Raw genomic sequence first — 26,386 nt, 5'->3', positions numbered from 1 at the left:
GAGAGATCTCTTCATATACCAAAGAGTTGAACAATGAGTAAATGATATCTAGTATAGTAAGTCCTGGTATCTTACTTTTGAGTACTGGCTAAAAAACACAACAACAAAACAAAATGAAAAGAATTGGATCCAACGAGGAATCTAAGATATAGCCAGGAACAATAACTATGCAAGGAAAGTTTGTTCCAGTTAAACATTTTCTGGCTGTAACAGAAAATAAAAACTGGAATCAATGTTTTTAAAGGCCTTTTATATTTAAAAAAAACAAAAGACAAAAAAAAAATGAAGACCTTTTATTCTTTTTTTTTTTTTTTAAAGAGAGAGGGGGTGGGGGCAGAAGGAGAGAGACAGAATTCCAAGCAGGTTCTACATCCAGCAAGGAGCCCAACTTGGGGCTCAATCTCAAGACCCTGAGATCATGACCTGAACCAAAACCAAGAGTTGGATGCTTAATTGACTAAGCCACCCAGGCACCCCAAAACTGGAGCTAAAATCAGGAATGTGTGGAAAACAGAAAAAGAGTGGGGGGAAAACATGGCCAGGAATTTGTAGAACAGACCTAACGACAGCCAGAGGAGGAATGAAATGCAAGAAGGAAGGGCTGAAATTAATTAATGAAGAGTTTAAAAAGAAACCATGCAAGAGGATGATGTCTGAGGAGATCAGTCACCCTGGGGAGATGGCAAATTCCTTCTCTAGATGTTGGACCCTGACAAGAGCATACTTTTCTCCTTTCAAAGACAATCAGCACCTCCTGATGGAAATGTTAGCTGAAATGCAAATATTTCCTGGAAAAAAAAAAATGTCTTCCCTCATGGGGTAGGAAAACAATGCTGATATCCTTCACTTTTTTCTAGGGAATATGCATTTCCCATCTTGATGAGTTACTGTAATTATCAAATTTAAAGCCCATCTTCTGAAGATTTCTGAATTACAGGAGTTAAGTAACTTTGAACAATGGTGGTTCAGTGAACCAAACCTGCAAATGGCAATAGATATGAAGCGATACATTCTGAAAATGAATAGTCCACATGTGTTATGACTCACCAAAAAAACCTGATCTCAAAATCCACAGTTTTTGTGTAGTACTATTTTTGTCTCATAGAAAATGAGAATTATAATATCTACCGCAAAAGATTTCAATGAATGTGAAATATGTTATCAAACATTGACAAATGCATCTGGTCTGGAGCACATACTAACTGCTAAATACATGTTATCTCCCTTCTGCCTCCCTCCTCTTAAGTTTACTAAACTGGTTCACATGCTAGTATCTAGAGTCCCCTTTATTTTCCTTTTCCTATTTGTTTTTCCTTTTTCCTTTTCACTTATTCCCGTTCTTCAGAACAATTTTTACTTCTATTGAGGATGTGGGAAATATTTTCAGACTACATTCTATTCCATTCCATTTCCATTAGGAAAAGGCTTATTTTTATTAATACAGTTTTAGACTTTATTAGTCTGAAATATTTTGGTTGCCCTTAACAGCTGTGTATGTCATTTACTCACAAACGCCGTTAGAATCTTTCCAGAAAAATGAAGGTATGTATTTTCACTTCCTATAAACTAAAGCATTCTAGAGGATAGGTTCTAATCTGGTGTGCCAAAGCCCACCATTGACTCTTCTGTTGGACTCGCATATCAAATTGCATATGGAGCTATACTCCTGACTCCCTCGGCTGAGAAATGAGACCTAGTAACTCTGACATTTGGCAAATGTGGCCAGATGGCTGTGCTCTGCAAATCGCCTTACGGCTAAGACAGGACACATAGAATAAGCTTAGCGCCTTGTGTCTGTGTGCACATGTTTATGGATGTATATCTATGCAGACTGCAGGGATGGAAGAGATGTTCTTTCTCTAGGATGGGGAGGAGAGGGAGACCTCAAAGAGTAACATTAGGAACTGAGGTAACCCAAGAGAAGATCATTTGTAATAAGGGTATCTTTTTCATTTTGCCCATAAATTCTGAGAGTATTTTTGCTTGCCTAAAGATTTCTTTAACCTTCTTTATCACTATTCCCTATAATTGGGGCCCAAATTTTGATTAAGTCTGATACAAAGTGTGTGCTATAATTGCTGGTTAACTGGCCTTCCTCGTACCACCCCTCTGATGAGGGCAAAGTGCAGGTAGCAGGGAGAATGGTGTCCCCAGCTCACAGCATCTGAGAGGACCAAGGTGACAGGTGGGGTTGAGTGTGAGATGGGAGAACAGTATCCTCTCTGCTCCTCCAACCCCAGGTATGAGAATAACGGCTCACAGGTATAATTAGGAGTCTGATCCTTCAGGTGAAAGTGGTCTTCTGTCCAAATGGCATTATTCTTTTTTTTTTTAATTTGTATTTATATATATTTTTTTAATTAATTTTTATTGGTGTTCAATTTACCAACATACAGAAAAACACCCAGTGCTCATCCCGTCAAGTGTCCACCTCAGTGCCCGTCACCCATTCCCCTCCAACACCCGCCCTCCTCCCCTTCCACCACCCCTAGTTCGTTTCCCCGAGTTAGGAGTCTTTATGTTCTGTCTCCCTTCCTGATATTTCCCAACATTTCTTCTCCCTTCCTTTATATTCCCTTTCACCATTATTCATATTCCCCAAATGAATGAGAACATACACTGCTTGTCCTTCTCCAATTGACTTATTTCACTCAGCATAATACCCTCCAGTTCCATCCACGTTGAAGCAAATGGTGGGTATTTGTCGTTTCTAATTGCTGAGTAATATTCCATTGTATACATAAACCACATCTTCTTTATCCATTCATCTTTCGATGGACACCGAGGCTCCTTCCACAGTTTGGCTATTGTGGCCATTGCTGATAGAAACATCGGGGTGCAGGTGTCCCGACGTTTCATTGCATCTGAATCTTTGGCATTATTCTGAGAGATATTCACTCTAACTTGACCTGAATCTGAATCGCTCTCAACTGAAAGCCAACAGTCTCCTCACTTGATGTGAAAAAAATTAAGCTTCAAAGCCATCTTGAAGGTTTATGGTTTGTTATGTATATCTTCAATCCTTCTTTGTTGCAAATAACCTATCTATCTTCTGGGTTTCTGATGCTGGATGGAGAACCTGTATTTTCAGAACATTTAAGTGATCAAGTGATCCCATCCTTAAAAAGAACCCCTCTTCTAATGGTCATGGCCACTGACGCATAATTAAAATGATAGCTTTCATATGATTTCACTCATATGTGGAATTTAAAAAACAAAACAGGATAATAGGGGAATGGAGGGAAAAATGAAATAAGATGAAATCAGAGAGGAAAGCAAACCATAAAAGACTTTTAACTCTAGGAAACAAACAGGGTTGTTGGAGGAGAGGTGGGTGGGGAATGGGGTAATAGGGCATGAAGGAGGGGCATGTGATGGAATGAGCACTGAGTGTTATATGCGACTGATGAATCACTAAATTCTAACTCTGAAACTAATAATACAATATATGTTAATTAAATTGAATTTAAATAAAAAATTTTTTAGATGATGTCTTTAGTGGTCCCTAAGAAGTAACTGAAAAGAAGGGTACCTAGGTTCCTCAGTCGGTTAAGCACTGCACTGTTGATTTCAGCTCAGATCATGACCTCAGGGTCCTGAGATCCAGCCCTGCACTGGGACTGTGCACTCATTCTTTCTCCCTCTGCCTTTCCCCTCACTTGCAAGTGTGCATGCTCTCTCTCTCTCTAAAATAGATAAATAAATCCTTAAAAAAAAGTAACTGAAAAATATAAGCAGAAGGAAAGGAGTCCAAGAATAAAAAGCTACCTATTTTAAGAAATGCTTCACTCCTTCCACCTCCATGCGGCCAACATTTTACAAAAAACCAACAACAGTTGAAAACAAGTCACATGAGAAAATGGAGCTGCAGGCCCATGTATCAAAATATATAGTGTTTCAAATCAGAAAGTTCTAGGGTTGAACTCTAGATCTTTAATTTACTATATTTGTCTGTCTCTCTGAGGATAACACCATACATGCATATATATATATAAATTACATACATATATACATATAGGTTACCCTATATATTTATATTCAGGTGCTGGATAAATATTAACCTGCTTGTCCATTTATCTTTCCTCTTATATCCTCAATTGTTGACTCCTACCTTAAGTCTTCTCTTAGTCAGATGAGCTGTGTCTGTCCACAAAATTTAGAGTCAAAGAAATTGGTAAATAAATGATCAAACATATATGGACATGAACTTCACAAAATAATATCAGCATCATGAGTTTTAAGCATAGGTAGAATTTAAATAGATGTAACAATAATGCAACATGAGTGAAGGAATAAAAGAAGTGGATTGTTCTAAGGCCCCTACACTGTCAGAGAGGTGGGAACATTATTCATTTGCATTACATTCTAATAAGGGGTTTGTGTTTTAGTCTCCAAGATAACCACTAAAATAAAAGTAAAAATAGTCTAAGGGTACCTGGGTGGCTCACTCAGCTAAGTGTCTGCCTTTGGCCTAGGTCATGGTCTCACGTTCCTAGGATCAAGCCCTGCATTGGGATCCCTGCCTAGTGAAGAGTCTGCTTCTCCTTCTCCCTGGGCCCCTCCCTGCCCCCTCCAGCTCTTGAATGCTCTCTCTCTCTCTCAAATAAAAAAATTAAAAAAAAAATAAAATAATCTATAACTAACTAATGGAGATGGGTAAAACAAAAAACAAATTACTTAACTAATCACAAATAAATAAATCACCAAGTGAAAATAGAGCCAAATAATGAAATAAATATATAGCATTAGTGAAAAGGATACGAAGTAAAACAAATGAACTCAGATCTTATAGAAAGTGATGCGTGCGGGTGTCTATTTTCAAGTCAACAGAAGACTTCTTAACCATGAGATGGCAGTTTTGCTGAGACTTGATGGGCCTATAGAAGCCAGGTCTGCAAAGGAGTGAGTGAGCCAGGCCTATCTCAAGCTGGGGATAGAGTGCTGCACACAGAAGGGACAAAACTACAAATGTAGGATTGAGCCTGGCATCTTGGAGGAACAGCAAGAAATCTGGAGTGGAGATTAGAGCTAGACTATCCTCCTTTAGGCATGGAGTCTACACTATGCAATATATTCACAGCCTACAGTGCTGTATCAGAGCTCTGTTGGATAAATACTTTCAGCCCTACCTGGTAGAGGAGGAGATTGACATGGCAAATGACTAAGTAAATTGAGTAGCATTCGAAAAGGTTTGGCAGGCAAACACTTGAAACTAGCCTGCCACTTAGGAGAGCAATTGGAGAAATTAGTTAAGCCCCCCCCCCCCATCTTACACATTTGCAAAACTAAAAAAAAGTGATAGCATACAATGCCAAGTAAGGTGTGTGAGGACTAAACTAGATTATGTAGAGTGCTTAGCAAAATAGGTGAAATATACTGGTAGGAGTTGACTCATAAAATTATTGTCTAAGATATCCCACATGATAAGAAAAGGAGGGGGTCATAACCCAGATTATATTTCACAGAAGTCTCTACAACCTCCACTCCACCTCACAGTCCCCTGAAATACAGAGGTGACAAGTGGAAGACACAAAGTGCTGCAAGAGAAGTGGGGGCAGAGGGCTGTGAATCACAGCAGGGGAACAAGGTGAATCCAGGTTTTGGGAATCAAGCTTCACCAAAGTCTTCCCAGAAGAAGGGATCTTTGAACTAGAACCTAGGGGATGAAGAGCCTTTTTATCTCCTATTTTCTCCTTGGACAGTTTCTCTTGAAGACGTTTGTTTAGAACTCAGTTACATTCCTTCCTGCATGACGGAGCTAATATGGTTTCAACTTTGAAGGAATGCCATTACTTATGTATTCTCAGTTAATTGTTTTTTGTGGTCATGGCTTCTCCTTCTTAATCCCTGAAGAGTGGGTAGTTTTCTTAGAGACAGCTCATATTTCTTTTTATGGCTTTGAAGTGCCTGACACTAGACTGGAGTGACATACAATAAAAGTCCACCCCTTAGCCTTGTTATATAGTAGGCACTCAGTAAAGATAGCTGGATTACAGCACATAATTAACATCCTTTGTATGCTTATTAAATTGATGCTGGTTGGTAAATGAATATAAAGATAGAAGGGAAATGACCATATGGATGACAGGTGGATGGGTGGATGGATGGATGGATGGATGGATGACAAGTGAATTATTGAATTTTCCAACAATTTTCATGGATTGAGATAACACTTGAGCTGTACCTGATGTTTTCAAATTTTCAACACATGTGGGAAAAGGTTTTAAAATTAATTTTCTCTAATTTTCTAACAACTGCTATTGAAATGATGAATACTTGTTTTGTTCTCTAAGGCTTTTGCTCCAGTGCAACGTCAATAACTAGGATATCAAATCATCTTTTATATAATTTTCAATATCTTCTTATCTTTTTTTTTGTCTTAACAAATAATTCATTATTCCACAATGGGAGTAAACAATCTCCAAGAGGTGATGATGATGATGATGATGATGATGATGATGATGATACAGAAAGTTGTTTACAAACAGAAAATAAAGTTGGGTAGGAAATATCAGAAAGGGAGACAGAACATGGAAGACTCCTAACTTTGGGAAACGAACCAGGGATGGTGAAAGGGGAGGAGGGTGGGGGTGAGGGTGACTGGGTGGCAGGAACTGAGGGGGGCACTTGACGGGATGAGCACTGGGTGTTATTCTGTATGTTGGCAAATTGAACACCGATAAAAAATAAATTTATTATTAAAATTAAATAAATAAAAGAATAAAGTTGATTGAAGAGACACCAGTATGGAAGGCAAATTTCAAAGACTAAAATAAAAGTCAATATTTCAAAGCCAGTGGCTTTATTGGGAATGCAGCTCAGCAGTAAGGACACATAATTAGAGCTAATAAGACTTGGACTTGAATTTGAAGTTGCCACTTACTAGCTGTGGGATTTAGGGAAAATTCCTTAATATTTTTAAAATGTTTGTACATTGGAGGTATCATTCCTTCATCTTATGGTTGATGAATAAATTAAGTTAAATAAACTAAGTTGTCCAAAATATGCAATTTAATGTTGTGTACATATTAAGGTCTGAATAGAAAGTAACTGTTATTACCTTGGTTCTTCTGTCAAATTCATTTAAAAATGGAGTTATCTAGAGCCAACTGAGGTGTCTAATAACACTTTACAAATTATAGGCAATATACAAATATATTTCATTTTTATTCAGCATCTCCATATTATAGTCAAGGAATCTGTATCTCAGAGAGGTAAAGTGACTGACTTAAGTTCACTCATCTGGAAGTAAAATAAGAAGCCAGAGTCCTGGACACAACATGGCTTTGAAGTACCTGACACTTTCTTGTACAAAAGTATTTCTTGGTGTCACCTCACACATTCCAGAATCTCTAATCAACAGGAGATATACCTAGTGGACCAGTGTAGAGCCCACAAGACAGCCTGAGAGTCGAGATTTCACTCTCATCTAGTTCTGAATCCTCAAATTCCTCCAGCAGAAAGACTTCAAGCCATAGCTCAGTAGGGTGTAAGTAGATTAGGTGTCAGTTATTTCCAACAGACCATGGCATTTTATGATGACAAGTGTATCAACTTTTTTTTCCTTTGAAAAAGCCTTCCCATGAGCCTCCATATCTCATAGGAACAGTTCTCAAAATTAGTAGACATTGAAATCCCCCAAGGAACTTCTCAACCCCCATCTGGGGATGTTTTGTTCTTACATGGGGACTCTAAACTAAATCAGCGGTACACTGGAGACCCCTGATGTATAGTATAAAAACACTGATTTGCCCAATATAGGCCAAATTTTTTAATGTCATCAAATCTTTCTATTACTTTGCCCACAACTGTCTCTTCAGTCTCAAATCCCATCTCCTTCCACAAATGCCCAATTATTTGGGGATCCTTAGAACACAGCATGCTCTTTCACCTTTTGTTCTCTGGCTCAGGCCAACTTCTTATAGCCCAACCTGAAATCACCTTTCTCCGCTTCTACATATATTCCCATTCACCCTTTAAGACTCATCCCTTCCAAATATATCCCTGTCACTACACATCCCCACTATTTTACAATAGTCTCTGAATGTGTTCATCACCCTCACTAGATGAGGATAAAGTTTGTGTTTCTTTCATCTCTGATAATATAGCATAAATATGAATAAATAGGTGATAGGGATTAAAGAGAGCACTTATTGTGATGAGCACCAAGTGTTGTAGAGAAGTGTTGAATCACTGAATTCTAAACCTGAAACTAATATTATACCATATGTAAACTAACTGGAATTTCAATAAAAACTTGAGGAAAAATGCACACACATGCACATATGTAAATAAATATACATACACATATATATGAATACATAGGACATACACATACATGTTATTTCTCCTACTCCTTTTCAGGGTCCAAGCTGGAGGAGACATCTGGAAGATATTTATGTCCTCTTCAGGATAGAGTTGCTATGGTTTTTCCAGTCTCTGGTAAAAATGCTTTAAGATAAGGACATTTATAAGGAAAGGGTAGATACTATTTCTCTTAAATAGTAAATTCTGTGGGTTGGGTGGTGAGTACTTGAGATGTCTAGGATAGATACTATATGACCTTAGTCTGCTTTTATCATTTTTCTACACACCTAGTTCAGTTCCCCTTCTTGGAAGTTCCTTGCCCCTCCTGCTGAAGAAGTGCCTAGAACCATATGTTTGGCCAGATTATGCCCCATACTTGCCAAAGATGATTGGATGAATTGCAGAACCATAGCCCCGAAGCTCAACCTCTCTTTTGAAAATTGGGCTGATAAACACCAAAACGTGGGAAGCAAACCTCTAAGTTCATGTAGAGTGGGTGGATCTGGGCTTAAAGTTGATGCAGTGTTAACACAAACCTGTGAGGGCTCAGAAACAAGTGCCTTATCAAGGAACATTGTCTACAGGGAAACAAAGTAACAGAGAAAATTTCCTGTCTCAGAAAAAGAGAGTGAGAGTAGATGTCTAATGTCCTTGTAGTCCCATGAGGCTATTAGCCTTCTTGTCTCTGAGCTCTGAATGAACCACCAAAGCTCTCCTTAAATTTGCTGAAGAGGGAATTTGGTCTTGACTAAAACATCCTTAAGTGATTGAGTCTCACAGACTGGCAAGTGTATCTGTGGAATAGAATGTGTATTAGTTATCCAAAATGACCCAATGGTATGTCCAATTGTAGCAATTTGGGGTTCAAGTTTCCTGGATGTAACTCCAGACCTGAAGTGCTGCTCTGACCTAAAGGTGCAGCCCACCAAAGATCTTTAGCGATTAGTCTAATATCCAACCTGCAACTCGTCCATGACTAACCATCTGCCCACCACTACCATTGTAGTGGCTAATCACATCCAGGAGAATGATTGACTGGGACCAATTAATTGTTGCAATTGAAAATGAATGCAATTCATTATATGGTTTTTGGATGCTCAAAACCAATTTCATTGCATCATGAATAAGAGCCCGTGAGAAACATTAATTAATGAGGAAAAAACAGGCACGGATAAACCTCTAAGTGTTTTTGACTCATATTTGAGTCATGAGTGTTACCTGCATACCAACAGAGGGCTCTTTTGAATCATCACCATTATCCACAAAAATTTAATGATTCCTGTGTGCAGATGGAATTATAACAATGGCACCCAGGTTGGCAAATACTTGAATGTCCATAGTGGTCATAATTTGACTCTTCTGAGGAGGAGGAACAGGGTTCTCAGATGAAGTTTGCTTAAAGCACGTCAAGCTCAGGTGGTTTTTTATGCCTATCCTCTTTATTTCATCAGCTTTTCCCACACCAATGCCACATTCACTCAGCAGCCAAGGGATATTTCCAAAACACAAATCAAACAATATGCCTTCTTAGATTATGATTTTCCAGCTGTCACAGCATGGTTCTCAAACTTTCACAGGTATAAAAATCACCTGGGGAAATTGTTACACACACATGACTGGGGCCCACATTCCATGACTCTAATACAGATATATGGTGGAGCCCAAATATGGTATTTAATAGTAGCCCAGGGGATTCTAATACAGTAGCCTAGAGACATTGTATGGTCTTATATGCAGCAATGGGTTGTAGCATAAAGCCCATAATCTCTTTGCATGGCAAGCAAGGATCTGCATAATCTAACCTTGCCCCTAACATGGTTTACCTCTCACTTCTCTGTGCTTTACTCCATATACCCCACCCCCAGCAAAACCAAACTTCTTTGGGTTCCCCAGTTCCCCCATAGTCTTTCAGGACTAAGTACTTTTTCTCCTGGTATTCCCACTATCTGGAAAGCCCTCTCCACTCATGACTGGGTAAATGATTCTGCAAGGCCTTTCTGTTCAAGAGTGAGTAGCTGAGGAATCTCAACTAGGACACCCAGCCTGCCCCAGGGTTATGTTAGCCTGGAAGCAGGGACACGCAGACGGTATATATTTCAGGAGACTCATCTACTCAAAGAGAATGACTTTTCTAAATCTGAAAGTGGATTTGTATTGGAGGAAGCCCTCACTCCACCTGGATACAATTTTATTCATTCTCAAGATCGTCCATTGCTGCTTTCTGGGTTGTGAGTCTTCCTCTCTACCTCTACAATACTCACCCCCATAGCATTGTAATAACCGTGTCTGTGCTTGAGGCTGTGGTCACCTCAAATGCCTGGCTTATAGTAGTTGCACCATAAATACATGTAACAGTGAAAGTAGTTTAAAGGAAATTCAGTCACCGGCTAACATTTCTGAGCCTAACAAGGACAGCTGCTCTGGTTTCCAGTCTCCCTTCCATACTCTTCAGTACACGTCATTGAAGAACATCATGTGCCTTGTACTGCATCTGTCTCTGGATGTGGAAGTGAACTCTTTCCTATCCTGCCCTTAAGATCATGATTCCTGGGATCCCTGGGTGGCGCAGCGGTTTAGCGCCTGCCTTTGGCCCAGGGCGTGATCCTGGAGACCCAGGATCGAATCCCACGTCGGGCTCCCGGTGCATGGAGCCTGCTTCTCCCTCTGCCTGTGTCTCTGCCTCTCTCTCTCTGTGTGTGACTATCATAAATAAATAAAAATTAAAAAAAAAAAAAAAGATCATGATTCCTTTAACTCTTCCTGAATCAGGACTTTGGATCCCTGGAAACTCCTCTTCAACCTTGCCCTACCTCTCATACATGGGTCTCCTCCCAGATCCTAAAAGTGCTGGTCCCCACAGGGCCTTCAAGGATGATGTTCCCCCTGTCTACTCCAATCTTCTTGTCCACTATTGAAATAATTATTCATCCTCCACGAATAAACTCATGGTACATCTTCTAGAAGGCTCTATTGACTTTCCATTCCACTCCAAATATCACTTTGCTCAAGCACTAAGTTTGGAGATATCCCAATGCTGACAGGTACGATTTACCTCCATGCAAAAGGAGAAAGAGTGAATGAGTAGCACCTAACCCTGGTGCTTCTCACCATGCCTTACACCCTAGTGTGGGATTTCCTTTGCACAAGGCGGCCTGTTCACCATGTTCTGCACCCACGTGGCTTATCTCCACTAAAGGGAACCTTTTCCTAATTTAAATAAAGACTCCCTATTGCTTCTATAATATCTTGGAGCTTTCCTTGATTATAGTGAGTGGGATTCTACTTAGTATTTGTCTCCAATTTCTGCAAGTACCCTATGGATTTGCTGAGGTCAGGTACTTTGCTTTACTAATCTGTGCACTCTCAAGCAAAGTGGTTAATTCAAAGGAGGCACACAAGAGACATTTGTCAAATCACTGAAATTGTAAAGCTGCAGAAATCTCCACACCAATTATAAATGTCCAGCCCACAGATGCACTTAATCACTCATGTATTTACTTACTTTTTATTCTTTTGTCTTTATGCACATGAACCACTCTGGGCCTTAGTTTTCTCAACTATAAAATGGGAATGAGGATCTCTCCTCTCATTATCTCACTAGAAAGTTGAGGATCGAAGGGGCACTGAGGCGGACACTTGACGGGATGAGCACTGGGTGTTTTTCTGTATGTTGGGAAATTGAACAACAATAAAAATTAATTTTAAAAAAAGAGATAATGTTATGAAGGGACCTATCAAGCTGAAAAATAGAAACAATAAAAAAAAGACACCATGGTGAACAAGGTTTTCAGACACACAGACACATGTTGCATTGCTTCATCTAAGGAATCTGGGCATCCATGCAAATTAACATTTAAAACAGCAAGTAGATTTTACAGAACTAGATATTTCACAGAAACAGAATTCTGTGGTTAGTTAAGTTTTTGAAACAAAGCATTCTTTTTAAGTTAAATTTTCTAACTGCAAGATTTTCAGGACCTTCAATACAGCAATGCCATCATCACACATCTCTGAGGGATAACAGGGTGAGGAGATTCTCCAAACTTAATTAACCAGAGAAACTTGTCAATGGTGAATTAGCTAATAAACCAGTCTCCCACCCCCATCCCCAGAACACTTTTTGGAAAAAAAAAAAAAAAAAGGTTCAGGAAAGGATTCCATTCAGACACACTGTCTTTAGGAACTTTGGCCCCAAATTTCACCCAGCAAAAGGATCATCCTTTCAGGTTTATAAACGGAAAAGTTTTTGAAAAATTTAAGAAACTCTTGAGAGGCACTGTAGTATATCAGATTATTTCCCTGAAGCTCAATAAAGCCACAATATATTTCAAAACAAGTTTATTTTTTTACAACCACAATTACATTTTGAAGTATCTGAGCTCCAATACAGCCATGTTACCTTTGTCCCTCTCTGTATTTTTCCTTTTTCCTTAATTCCTGGCCACTTAAAGATAGACTCTTCTTTGGGCCTGCTAGGTAAGGCCCAACCAGAAAGTCATTGTAAATCAACTTAGTTCAGCACTATTCACTCACAGGAGGCGCTGCTTCCTGTCAAGCCAATTTGCTTAATGTTTTCCCCAGATATGCGTTCAGTTCCATTCCTGTCCTTCTGCATATGTCATCCCCTCAACAGAAGGGCTCCTTTTTTACACTTTACTCTTCTTCTCCCCCTTCATTTTCTCTTCTCCCTTCTGCTCTTCCTTCCACACACTTATCAACCCACAAACATTTATCTGACACTGTGTTAGATGCCAGAGGTACATGCACAGCTAGGATTCATTCTTTGGTTACAAAAAGTTTAAATGGACAAATATGTTGAGAGACTGAATATATAAATGGACAATGGCCAAAATGTATATAAAAATAGAACTCTGTCCCACAATCAGCAGTAACCTGCCCAGGAAACTAACTTCTTATCCACAATGAACAATCTGGAAAGTCAGCCTGTTCTAAGTCAGACTCGGAGGAAACCAGATTGCTTTCTATCTCTAGTGACAACCCAGGAAGCTAAACAATAACTTCCATAATAGCCCCAAATTGCCAGGACTTGATTAATAACTAGCAGCTTTCCTAATTTCTGTCCCTATTTCCAGCTTATGACTAAGCAGAAAAAGTCAAGCATACACCCACGACCAATCACACAGAACATGCCATTTCTAGTTAGGCTGCCTCCAGCTTCCCCATACCAAGAGCCTCTGATCAGGACACCCCTGAAACCTTCTCTTTTTTCAACTATAAATCTTTTCCACTCCTCTGTATGCCTTTGAGTCTTTACCAAAAGAACGATGATGGCCTACTCCCTTGCTGTAGCAAAGTTAGAATAAATAGTCTTTGCTTTTCTCATTTGAGTTGGTCTTCATTTATTTTCATAATGTAAACAATGAAATGTGCAAAACAATTAGCTTATCACAGAGGAATGTATAAGACACAATAGATACACATATACACAACATACAGATGAGTCAAATCTTCTGGAGATGATTAAAAGAGGGAGTAAGACTGATCAAGCAAGACTTCCCAGAGAGATGCCTATGAGTTGAACCTGGAATCATAGGAATACCATAGAGACAAAAACAAAGAAGGAAACATTTGTGCAAAGGCACAAAGGCAGGAGGTACATGTCCTGGAATACTAAGAGCTAAGGTTTATTGAGTAAACACTGAGTTGCAGGCACTCAATACCACTTTGAACTAGATTTTGTTATTATGCCCATCACACAGACAGGAAAACTGAAGCTAAGGGTCACAGAAGTAGTAAATGCTGGAGTTACAATATGAACATACCTGTGAGATTCCTACTGCATACCTGGAATCCAACAGTTGTGGCCAGTAGAGTGAGAAAAAGCCACACAAGGAAGGAGTGGCAAACTCACAGAGGGTGCTCGTACCCCCTAAGATATTCATACAGTCTTAGATGCCTTCCCTGGCTACCCCATTTCACTCTCTCCTTCTTTACCAGAGTGTGTACTATTGATGGCCCTGGTGTTTCCTTGCATATTACCTGCCCACAGCCCTTGAACTGACCCCAACCCTTCAATGGAACAACTTGATTGCTTTCATTTTTCATCTTTCAATCTAATAGTGACCTCTATCCAATGGCTGGTGGGGCACCGTTAACTTCTTTGGTGCCTAACATTAGGCTCTGTACCACACCAGTATTTCACTGGAAAAAAAAAAAAAAAGAATGAACACTTGAAACAGCATTAAAAGTAGTAACACAAGACTGTCACTTATAGAGTATTTCCACATACACAATTGACTGCTTTTTTAAAATATCTGTGAGGGAGATAAAATCTTAAGCTCTATTTTCGATATAAGGAAACTGAGATTCAGAGGAGAGTTTAATAACATTCAAAGTTCACAGCAAGCAAGTGACAGGAATTAAAGTTTTGAAGGTCAAATCCTCTAGTTTCCTATTTCATCACTCTTAGTCGTTATCAAAAATGCTCCAGCAAACAGGAGACAGGCATTTGATGGAATGGAGTCTATATTAGATGCATGTTAATACTCACTTCCTTTTAACAACTCCATTGCCATGATCCACATTTCATTTGCTGCAGCAAAAGAACTACTCATGGAGGCAAAGGCAGATAATGCCAGTCGAGTTGCTAAGGAACCTAGAACATTTTTAAATATGCCGGGTCACTATCCTACAGAGAAACCAATAATATGTCATGTCTCCATAGTAACTCACTATGAGCAGGATGTGAGTTGAAACTAGAGGAAACTGAGAATGGTAATCAGTAGTTAAACCTGAAGAATGCTGAGTAACAGGTTGTTTGATATGGTTAAAATAGGGAGAATCAGTAAGCAGAGCCCAAGAATCAGTAGCAGAGGCTGGTACTGAAAGGGAACAGTCAAACTCTCTGAACTATATGTTTCCAGCTGAGAAGTAAAAGTGGTAAGGATCGTCTGACTGAACCCCCGGGAATGTTGTAAGTTAAGGGCTGCACACATACAAGATGTTTTTAAAGAGTCATTAGCATCCTTGCCTTCAAAGGGGCACACTGTCTCACATAACCTGAGACACTAAATAAAAGTCCATTTTAATCTGGCTTCTATCATGCAGTAAAATTTTCTGTATGCCATAAATTATCCTTCAGATTTTGCATGGTTGGGCTGATGTTAAATTAATTGGTTGTTTGCAGGAAAGAGTATGTATTTGGAGCTTTGAGCTTTGGAGCTTTGAAACCTAGATTTCATTGTTTATTCCCTTAATTATTTGTATGTTTCAGAGCAAGCCACTTGGCCTCTTAAATCTGTTTCTTTATTTGTAATATAACAGTAATAAGTACCACCCTTAGACTTTGGCAAATGGGCTTCTGCCCAAACCCAGCACCTCAGTAGGCCCAGGGCTTTGGAATACTTCCTCAAAGTGTTCTAAGTCTCCCTCCAGGGCCTGGAATCAGTTAAGATCAGAAGTGCAACCCAGGTAGAAGACCCTAATCCCAAACCACGACATGTATTTCTCTCTTTCAGAGCACTGTCTGACCATCTTTCCTGTGTGGGGTCAACCAGATGTCCCAAGTTGCTCTGGAATTTATACCTAATTAGCAATGGTAGTAATTGGCCCCACTTCCAGGAGGATGGCCTAGTTAGTACATTATTCCCACAGGTCAGTATGATTTTTCTTTGATAGGATGGGGCAAACTTGAGCTGCCAGAATGATTTGGGGTGACTCTCACTCATAGCAAGCACAGGACAAGTTCAGGGTTCTGGGCCAACAACAGGTAAACAAGAATTCACTGCCAAGCCTTGGGCTTGCACTGCACATAGATCTTGCATCAGCTGTCACTCATCTATTAACCAGGGTATTACCTCCTTTCTACAGCACCTCGGGATGGCCGGGGTAGAGGTATGTGCTTTTTACCCTGTATCCTCTGCCAGTGATACCTGGGGTGGCCACCCACCCCCATCACTAGCTCTGTGTCAATCTAATTATGCAATTAAGACTTGACCAAGCCTATCTCTTCAGAGATCATTTCCCTGCAACATCAGTTACTGCTTTTCTTATCTCTGATCAAGGCAGTAAGGCAGTGATCTCTCCAGGGTTAGTCTTAAATCATTCTGGATAAAAGATAGACGTTTATTGCACTAATTGGGCTGCTCTTCTTGCTCCACATTCTTCCCTGATGGTGACAGTATGTGTATGGGAGGCAGGAGAGTCAACACTACAAGAGATCACATTAGAGTTATGCAGTATGTACAACCTAAAAAGTTCAAGAGAAGGCATATATTTGGAAGATGTAGTATTCTATCTTTATGCTACAGAACTCTGTGAATGTAACATGATCACAAAATAGAGTACCATTCAAATTTTCCTGCATACTCTGGGTAAGACTGGCCTCTGTGGGCATGATTGACAAAGCATAGAGAGAGTCACTGGAAGCCAGTGTCCACAGGTGGCTTGAAAGAAGACATTATGAGTTATGTTATAACTGGTAACTGGTTGTAAACAATAATACAAAACTACAGGTGCAAGAGGATCTATATTGTTTCAACATAGACAGGTCCCAAAGAGCCATGACATTATGAATATGCTATGTTTTTCTTGTGGTGGGAGATATGCAATTTGCAAGAATGGCACATTTGATGATAAAGAACAAGGGAGTTGGCCCCTGGACCTTAATATATGAAGATGGTGCCCAGGTTCTGTGAAGAATCTCAATGTACTATGATTAGAGAATAAGCAAATGCATAACTATCCCTCCTCTATCCATTATTCTAAATCTTCATCAATCAAATGCTCTGCTTTATGTGGGCCTATTAACTTTATAATTGATGTTTTAACCAAATTGCAAGTATAGACAAATATCCTCACCAAAAATATTTATGCAGAGTCCCATTATCATAGTTGACTATGATACTGACTATGCTTTTGCCAAAATAATAAAAATACTACTACTACTACTACTACTACTACTACTACTACTACTACTACTACCACTATTAAACACTACTAAAACAAGCTAGGAAGTTACTCTTGACACATGCATCTTCCTTCACCCCTGAGAAAAAGCTGACCATTTCTTCTTTTATGCCACCTTTCTTCCTATCTGCAATGCCAGGAATACAGCACTGCACCTGTTTCCTGACATATCTTTATGAGCGTGGTTTATGAGTTTCAGGATGGGGGTCACATACACTTCTTTTCTGAATCCCCATTACTTATCATGAAACCTGGTGCTGCTTAAAGCACTCAATAAATGTTTGATGAATGAATGAATAATGGTGAATGAATTAATTTATAAATTATAAAGTGAGATAGAAATGGCAATATTATTACAGCAAGCTTATCATTTCTTGACAGATTCATCCTTTAGGACAGGATAAGTCAAAATGCTGAATTGAAAAAAATGATACAAAGATACAGAATTTCTTTTTCAAGTAAAAAAAAAGAATTTAAAAAGTATTTAATAGCAGGTACCGTAAACCAATGTTTATATGACTTTTACCATCTCTTCATTGCCATTAGAATCAGCTGGGGTGTTTTATAAACACAGATTCCTGGAGCCAAAGTCCTACTGAGTCAGAATCTGTGGGTTTGGGCTCAGGAGGGTGAATGCGGAGGAGGGCAGGAATATACATACTTAACACGTTTTTCAGTTGATTCTTTAATACTCCTATGTTTGAGACTCACTTCTGGAGATTTGTGTTTTCAACATGAGATTTGCCATTCAGATTCTGAATCACATGAATTCTTAAACCTTTAATTAGAAAGAAAACAGGATTCACTATTGGGAGCCTCCATGAGTCATAAAGTGGAAGATGTCTCTCCATGACCAAATTAGACATTTTAGATGCTTTTACCTGCTACTACAGCATCCTGTTATTTTGATATTATAGGATATTTTCCATTTTACCTTTATTGTACATGATAGCTTTCCTTCTTGTCTGAGGATATGGACTATTTTGTTTATCATTGTGTTCCTGGCTTCTAGCACTGTACTCAGCCTTCATGAATGCCTAAATGAAAAAATGAGTTAGTAGGAAGAACTGTATGGGTAAATAAGTGAAGGAAGGAAAAACCTTCATTTGATGGCAATTTTACCACATTCAATTCATTTTTACCTTTCATTCACTGAGGTTATTTCTTCTGCTGAGTTGTTTTTCTACTCAAATGTGTCCTGAGAAAGGAAAAGTGCTTTCCTGTATCTAAATTACTATAATTCATCAGGGTGGGGGGAGCGGTGGCGTGGAGAAAGAAAAAGAAAAAAAAAACCCATGATCTTCAGGCAACATCCCTTTCCCCTCTGTATTATCCAGTTATGAGGGTTTGGAACCTGGATGTATCTTAAATAAGAACAAGAACAAGAACAAGAACAAGAACAAGAACAAGAACAAGAACAAGAACAAGAACAAGAGCAAGAACAAGGAGCGTAAATGCCAAACGAGAACCAGAATCTACCACACAAGATGGCTAGCTGATTTCACCCATCACCAGGGCAAGCAGAAATATGATGGACACATCATGATGTACAGCATTCAGTTTGAACTCACCCAGTCCTGGGATTAAACTGAGCCTCACACATACCTTCTCCCTATGTCTTAGCTGATAGAGTTCCAGAGAATGTCTTTTGTGGTGTGCTTGAAGGGAAAGGAAACAGGTGGCTAGTCTTTCTCCTTAAATCTATTGGCCAGCAAACCAGGGCATATACTAGACACTAAAAAGTGACCATATTCACATATCTCTGCTATCTTCACCCTTCATCCTTAAAGACTCAATCCTATATATACTGGGCTCTAGAGCAAGAAGGCATGAAAGAATGAGAGACCACACTTATTCACCCACTCTTTTCATTCAGTAAAAACTTACTAGGCACTTATGATATACCAGGCATTACCATAGACACTAGAATACAGAGATAATAATATGCTGTCTTCATGAATCTCAGTGTCTAAGGTGAAAACTCACATTACTCAAATATTCACACATATGTATTTATGGTTACTAATAGCCGTAAGTATCACAAAGGAAATCTAGAGAGTGCATAGGAGAATATAGACTGGTATTGAAATTCAGAAGGGTAAGGGTGGCATGGTGACATTTAAGTTGAGACTAAAGACAGAAAAGGAGTAACAGGGAAAGTGGGATGGAGATATATAGTCCAGGCAGAGGAAGTAACATACATGAAGGCTTCAAGGTGGACAGAATTTGTCAAATATAGTAAAATGAGAATGCAGTGATATATATATATATATATATATATATATTATCTTAGGTAGGTTCTCCAGAAAGCAGTGCCTGAGACAAAGTGCTATATTACTTTATTTAGAACACAACTCCAGGGAGCAAGAGTGAAGGAAAGGAGCAGGAGGTGGTGAGGCAGGGAAGCAGCAGGAGCGATCCAGAGGGAGAGCCAAAATCAAGGTGGCCAACACTAAGTACAACCAATATCTTGACTTTGTAAGACAATCCTCAGAGAAGCTGCCTTCACAGGACAGTCCTTGGAGGTGGGAGGTAGAGAAGGACAATTATGTATTCGGTAATTCTCTCTCCTATTAGTCCAGGTTTGTCCCTTAAAGCATTGCTTGCCCTGCAATTCTGAGGTGTACAGGTGCACAGACAAACTGTACCCAGAAGCCCAAGGGCTCAACATGGGAAGTGCATGTGTCAGATTGGGTCTGGTAATGGACTGGCTGCCCATGCAGAGCTGGCTGCCTCACTGGGGCAGAAATAAGACAGCGGGGCCTCCAGGTCTTAAATAGTGCATATTTGGTAGATGCCTAAAGATTAGAGGCAGAAGAACCAGATTTTTAAAAATTGAAGTACAATGGCCTATTGGTTTCAGTTGTCCATTATAGTGATTTGATATTTTTGTACATGATAAAATCATCCCCACCATAAGTCTAGTTTGAATATAGCTTCAAGTACTACACTGCCAGATGAACTCCAGGACTTTGGGGGCAAATCAGTTCAGCCTCCAGAATTCAATTTTGTCATCTATAAAAATAGGGCAATTGTCCATGGTCATTGCCTCTGTCATTTTATTCCTATTGTTATAAGAATTCATTATCATCTGGCTTCCAGTTAAACTAGCCCTAAATTGCTCTTAGGTAGATCCCCAGGGAATTGCATATTATAAATTGAATGGTCACCTTTCTATTCTCATTCTGCCTGAAATTTTAGCAATATCTAATACAGTCCAAGAAATGCTCTCACCTTGTCTCCATGATCCCAACCTTAGCTAGTTTCCTCCAGGGCAACTTCCCTCCACCTGGTCCTCTGATTTTCTTTATCTATATTATCTCCCTAAAAAATTTCATGATGTCTTGTGACTTTAATAATGATAAATAGACTTTCATATCTGGCATTCACTTATGTCCAAGCTCCACATCAGGATTTCCATCTGCTATATTCACATTCCCACATTTGACTAAAAAGCAAAATTAAAATGTCCAATATGGAATACCTCATGTCCATCTCCCCTGAACCCAATCTTTCCCAGATGAGTTCCTCCCCTCAAAAGAACTAAGACCTGGTGCCCTACGGTGCCAGTGTGTGTAATGGATTAACTTATATCTATCTAGAGTGGTATTAATTATGCACACTCTTGGGAAAATGGAGAAAATAGTCACTCAAATCATTTTCTGGGTTATGTTGTCCAAATGAGGGATCCCAGGTGGCCAACATTTCTACAGCTATTTTTACTGTATAAGAAAATTTATCCTTCATATATAAAGTAATAATTAATTGATAGATTTAGTCAAGTTGAAGACCTTGAAATCATGAAAAATGAGCTCTAAAATAATTAGAAGATATATTGAGGAATATTTCTATAGCCTTGATTTGGAGATAGACTTCTTAAACAAGAAACAAAAAGAATAAATAATATTATAAGATTTTAACAGCCTACATTAAATTGAAAAACTTCTTTTCATAAAAAAAAAACACCATATACAGAAAACCCTAGGGGAAAGGAGCAAAAAAATAAAATAACACAAAATCAGAGAGGGAGACAAACCATAAGAGACCCTTTAACTCTAGGAAATACACTGAGGGCTGCTGAAGGGGAGGTAGGTGGGGGGATGGAGTAACTGGATGATGGGCATGAAGGAGGGCACGTGATGGAATGAGCACTGGGTGCTATATGCAATTGATGAATAACTGAACTCTACATGTGAAACTAATGAAATACTGTAAGTTAATTAATTGAATTTAAAGAAAAAAAAAAAAACACCATGTACCGAATGTGAGAAGATAAGACACTGACTGTACAATCCAGCAGTCCTTCTTCTGCGTATACATCAGAAAGAAATGCAATCACTATCTCAAAGAGATATCTGCCTCCCATGTTCACTGCGGTATTATTCACAATAGCCAAGACATGGAAATAGTCAACATGCCCAGTGACAGACAAAGTATGTTGTATATACACAATGAAATATTACTTATCTATAAAAAAAAAAGAATCTTGGCTTTGTGAAAACATGAAAAAAGAAAACTAAGGGCATGATGCTAAGTGAAATAAGTCAGACAGAAGGCAAGTTCTATATGTTTGTGTAGATGTGAAATCCAAAAAACAAAACAAAACAAAAAATGAACAGGTGGAAACAGAATAGATTGGTGATCCCCACAGGCAGGGGAGGGTGGGAGGAGGAAGGAGATGTGAAGGAAATGGGTAAAAATTATCAAAGGGTAGAAACTTCCAGTTTTGAGATGAATGCGTTCTGGAGATCTAACATATGTACAGGAGGGTGACTGTAGTTAAAACACTATGGGGTAGTTGAAAGTCACTGAGAGAGTTAAACCTCAAAACTTCTCATCACATACACACAATAAGGTAACTCTGTAAGGTGATGGATGTGTTCATTTACCTTATTGTGGTGATCATTTCCTAATATATACGTGCATTAAATCATCATGCTATATACCTCAAACTTACACATTGTTATATATCCGTTTTATCTCAATAAAGCTGGGGTTATGGGGAGAAAATACTTCTTTTTATAGGAGCCCTAGTCATATTGGATTAGGGGCTTACCCTACTCCAGGACAACCTCATCATAATTTAACTACTTACATCTACAATTTCCAAATAAGATCACATCCTGAGGTACTGGACGTTAGGACTTCAATTCATGAATGGTGGGCAAGGGGGTGCCACAACTCAGCCCATAACAGAATGTAAGCTCTATGAGGATAGCAACTTTTTCTTTTGATCACAGCTATATCTCTAAAACTCAGAAGAGGAGGTGGTAAATCTGTTCTCCCCTTACTATTACAATAATCATCCCAATTAATCATTAGCTCATAGCTACTATGATAATCACTAGCATAGTCATTAGCTAAATATTAAAAAGTTGTGCTTTTCCCACTAGCATAATTGTCATTAGCTTTATGTCATTCCAGAAGCTGTGTGTTTCTTATGGAAGGGCAAAGAGGCACTAACAAGACATCAAATCTGCATACTAGTTGCCTTTGCAGTGTACTGCCTGGCTTCCTCTCCTCTCAGGGCTAGAGCAACCTATTCTTTACCTGCAGGGCCATCTCAGCCTGGGCCTCTGGGATCAGTCCTAACCTAAGCAAGTGCAGATTTAAGGAACTTCTTCTTAGACACTCAAGTCACAGTTTATTAAGTACATGGTTAAATTATGAACTGCCTATGAGAAAAGGATCTTCAGAAGAAAAAAAAAAAAAAACAACCTTCTTATGTGCCTAAGGAAAAGTCTAGGGACTTTAGGGAAAAGTCTAGGTTCAGAATGCACAACTGACACAAATAACTCTTCTAATTCCCATCTGTTAAGACGTAGAGTTTTATCCATTCAATCAAGAAGAAGAAGGTTTGGCGGTATGTACTATACACCTAGCACCAAGCCAAGTAATGGAAATAGGACAGGACAAGACAGTCATGTTCACTACCTTTATGGAACTTGTAGTCTAGTAGAGAGGAGAATGCACACATGAAACAAGGGATTACTCAAAACCCAGCAAAAGTTAATGATTTATAAAATGGAATTAAAGAATCTCTGGAATCTCTGAGATTGAAGGATAAGGTAGTGAGAAAGGGAAACATTCTTCTACTAATAAGGAGCTTGCAATGATTGCAAGCAACAGGATTCAGCACCTCGGGATTTGTCACTGGGTGAAACAGAATGCTACTTCCAGACAATATAACTGAAACACTGCTATGCATATGTGTGCCTTGCAAAGGAAACACAGTAGATTTTTCTCCCTTTATGGAATCTGCTCACCCTGGCAAAGTTTTCAACAGTCACCGCTATGGGCTCAGAACTTGAGAGGTACAACATCTCACTAAGAAAGGTCGTACTCTGGTCCCACTCTCTCCTAAGTGTGCCAACGTCCCACAAGCTTCTGTTTAAATATCACCTCTTGTTCTGTGCTGTACATGATTCCACCATGAGAGGTCAGGGGTGCTGTAGGCCAGACAAGTAATGCCCAAGGGTCCAAGGATGGACAGATGTTGACCATCTTTGCCTTTGTTTGAATATGGCTTTTGAGCTAAGCTTCCATAAATCCAAATCTGAATGATCACATCCTTTATGAACAATAAGTACTCCTAACATGTAGGTATATTTGCATACAAGAAAGAGAACACCTGTAGAAATTCCTTGAACTAGGTTCAGATATGCAAAGCAGTTCATACTTAGTTTAAGAGGTAGGAATAAGAATGACATAGTGGTGAGTTAAAATCATAGCTCTACTGCTTAGGGGCAGCATGATCTTCAGAAAGTTTCTTCAAATCTTTGAGTTGCAGGGATGCTTATGGTTCAAATGGTTGAGCATCTGACTCTTGATTTTGGCTCAGGCCATGATCTCATAGGTGGTGGGATCGAGCCCCACTGGGATTTATGCTCAGTGGAAAGTCTGTTTCCCCTCCCTCTCTCTTTGCCCCTCCCCCTCGCTCTGATCGTATTTGCTATCTCTCTCTCAAATAAATTAAAATACAATATTTTAAAAAATCTTTGAGTTTCAGTTTCCTAATCTAAAATTGGGGTTATTAATAGTACTCACATAGTCTAAGACAAAAGATAAAGCATATAAAATATTTGAGATACTATAAGTATTTGAGACACTTCATGTGTTAATAAATATATGTGCTCCAATTATTATTCATGGTAGGATTGTTGATATTGTGTACAACTCATGACAAAGACAAACCAGAAAAAAATATTTATAACCCCTGGGTACCTGCGTGGCATCCCTGTTCCTCCAGGAGCGAACCCAGTCTTGCTCTTACAAAATCTGATGTAGTAGATATACCCACAAGCCTTCTAAAATTCTCTCAGCCTTAATTATCTCCCAGACTACACCCACTAGCTCTCTCCCAGCTGCCACCACTGACTTACTTCATGAGTCCCTAGCAGATCTACAACTCAAGGTTGACAAGTTGTTTTCTTGAAGTCACTGGCTCTCCTTTGATTTTCCTACCTCCTGTTTCAGGTGAAAAAACACACTGAAAGTCATGGGACCTAGGTTCTCCGGTAGCTGCCAAAGGAACAAACCAGACGTGCAGGGAACTAACTTACCTATGGGGTAAGACTCTAATCAGAGGGGCAGGAAAAGGGGGAGAGATTACAGTCAATTTTCTCTGTTTCTTCCTCAAATGGACTGTTCAGTGCACTTTTCCATATAGCCAGAGATGTATAAAAATGCCCAAATGACCAAATAGACACACCTTCATAGCAACCAACTAAGTCTCTTTGTAGCTCATCATGAAGCATTGGCCAGTGTGATCAATGCATTATTTAGCATTGTTTCCTTACCCTTTCCTGTCTCAGTTCACTTTTTGCTTACTCTTGCCACCCTAGAATTCTACTTTCCAAATAAGGCATCATCACTAAATTTCTATCTCAGTTTCTGTTTCTCCGTAACTGCGCCTAAAACTATTGGTAATAAAAATAGTTCTACCAAAAAGACTATCAAATAAGATTTGGGAATTGGTTTTCTCAATAGTCTAATGGTAATTAAATCTCCATTTCTGAGAGTGAATGGGATTCAGTGGCATTATGAGTACTGAGCTTTCATCTGTAGTCAATGGGGTGGGGACAAGATTTTGAGAGATGAAGTACCTGTGATGTTTAATCAGTTTGCTGGCAAAGAAAATATAAGGATTGTGGAGTAGAGTGGTTTTTGAGAGGCAGGATATGGGCATAAGAGACCTTGAGAAAAATAGCTCAATGCTTCTAACTGCCAACTTAAAGAAAGTTCTAAAATCCAGAATCTTCTATGAAAATTAAGGGAACTTTCATCCCTTATAGCCAGAAGACAGATTATGTAGCAAATCAGATTGTAGGGATGGAATAACTGCAAAGAAGTCTAAATAAACAGTCTCAGCAAGTCTTATATGTCAAAATCAGTGCCCTGAAAAGGAAAGAGTAGACTGTAGACCTGGGATTGGAATTTTTGTCTAGACAAGCCTGTAAATCTTGAACTCTAATCCTCTGAACAGGGCTCATGACAAAGAAAAATGCCTTTAATTCTTTGTGAGAATAATTACTCTTGCCTGAATATCATGCAATGGATCCACCTGAAACTGGTATTTTATAAGATGATGCTTAATCTTCTATCACTCTCATTGCTTCCATTCTGATAACTAGAGTCAGGGCTAGCAGGGCTCCAGCAGGGAAAGGCTACACACTTTTCTAGAGAAAGAGACCTCCAAGATCTAGCTAATATGTCTGGGCAAGACCTAAAAGAACATATAGGAAAGTGGATCTTGAAGGTGGCAACACAGAATATACCACTGGATATGGAAGGATTCACAAGACTTGGATTTTAATATCTTGACTAATCCAAATAGCTTGTTTATATTAATGATTACTCAAAACCTGACCTTAAGGATGGCTTACAGTAAAACAAAGTGGAAGTGCCAGAATTTCTTTGGCATAATATCAAATAAGAGGTTTCTATTGGATCTGATTTTTCTATCACCCCAGAAAAACACCCTTGTTGCCCCTCTGCCTAGAGAGGCCCTTAGTAATGGCTTGCTATGTTCTCATGGTTGTGATCCAGGCTGTCACAGCCAACACTAGTAGAAACCACACATGAAGCATTACCTGGAAAAGAGAGACTGGCCCACCAGTATAATGGCTAGATGGTACTCATGGGGACTCCA

Source organism: Vulpes lagopus, chromosome 9 (genome assembly GCF_018345385.1).
Source record: "Vulpes lagopus strain Blue_001 chromosome 9, ASM1834538v1, whole genome shotgun sequence".
NCBI lineage: Eukaryota > Metazoa > Chordata > Mammalia > Carnivora > Canidae > Vulpes > Vulpes lagopus.
Note: the sequence above shows the minus strand (reverse complement) of the source record.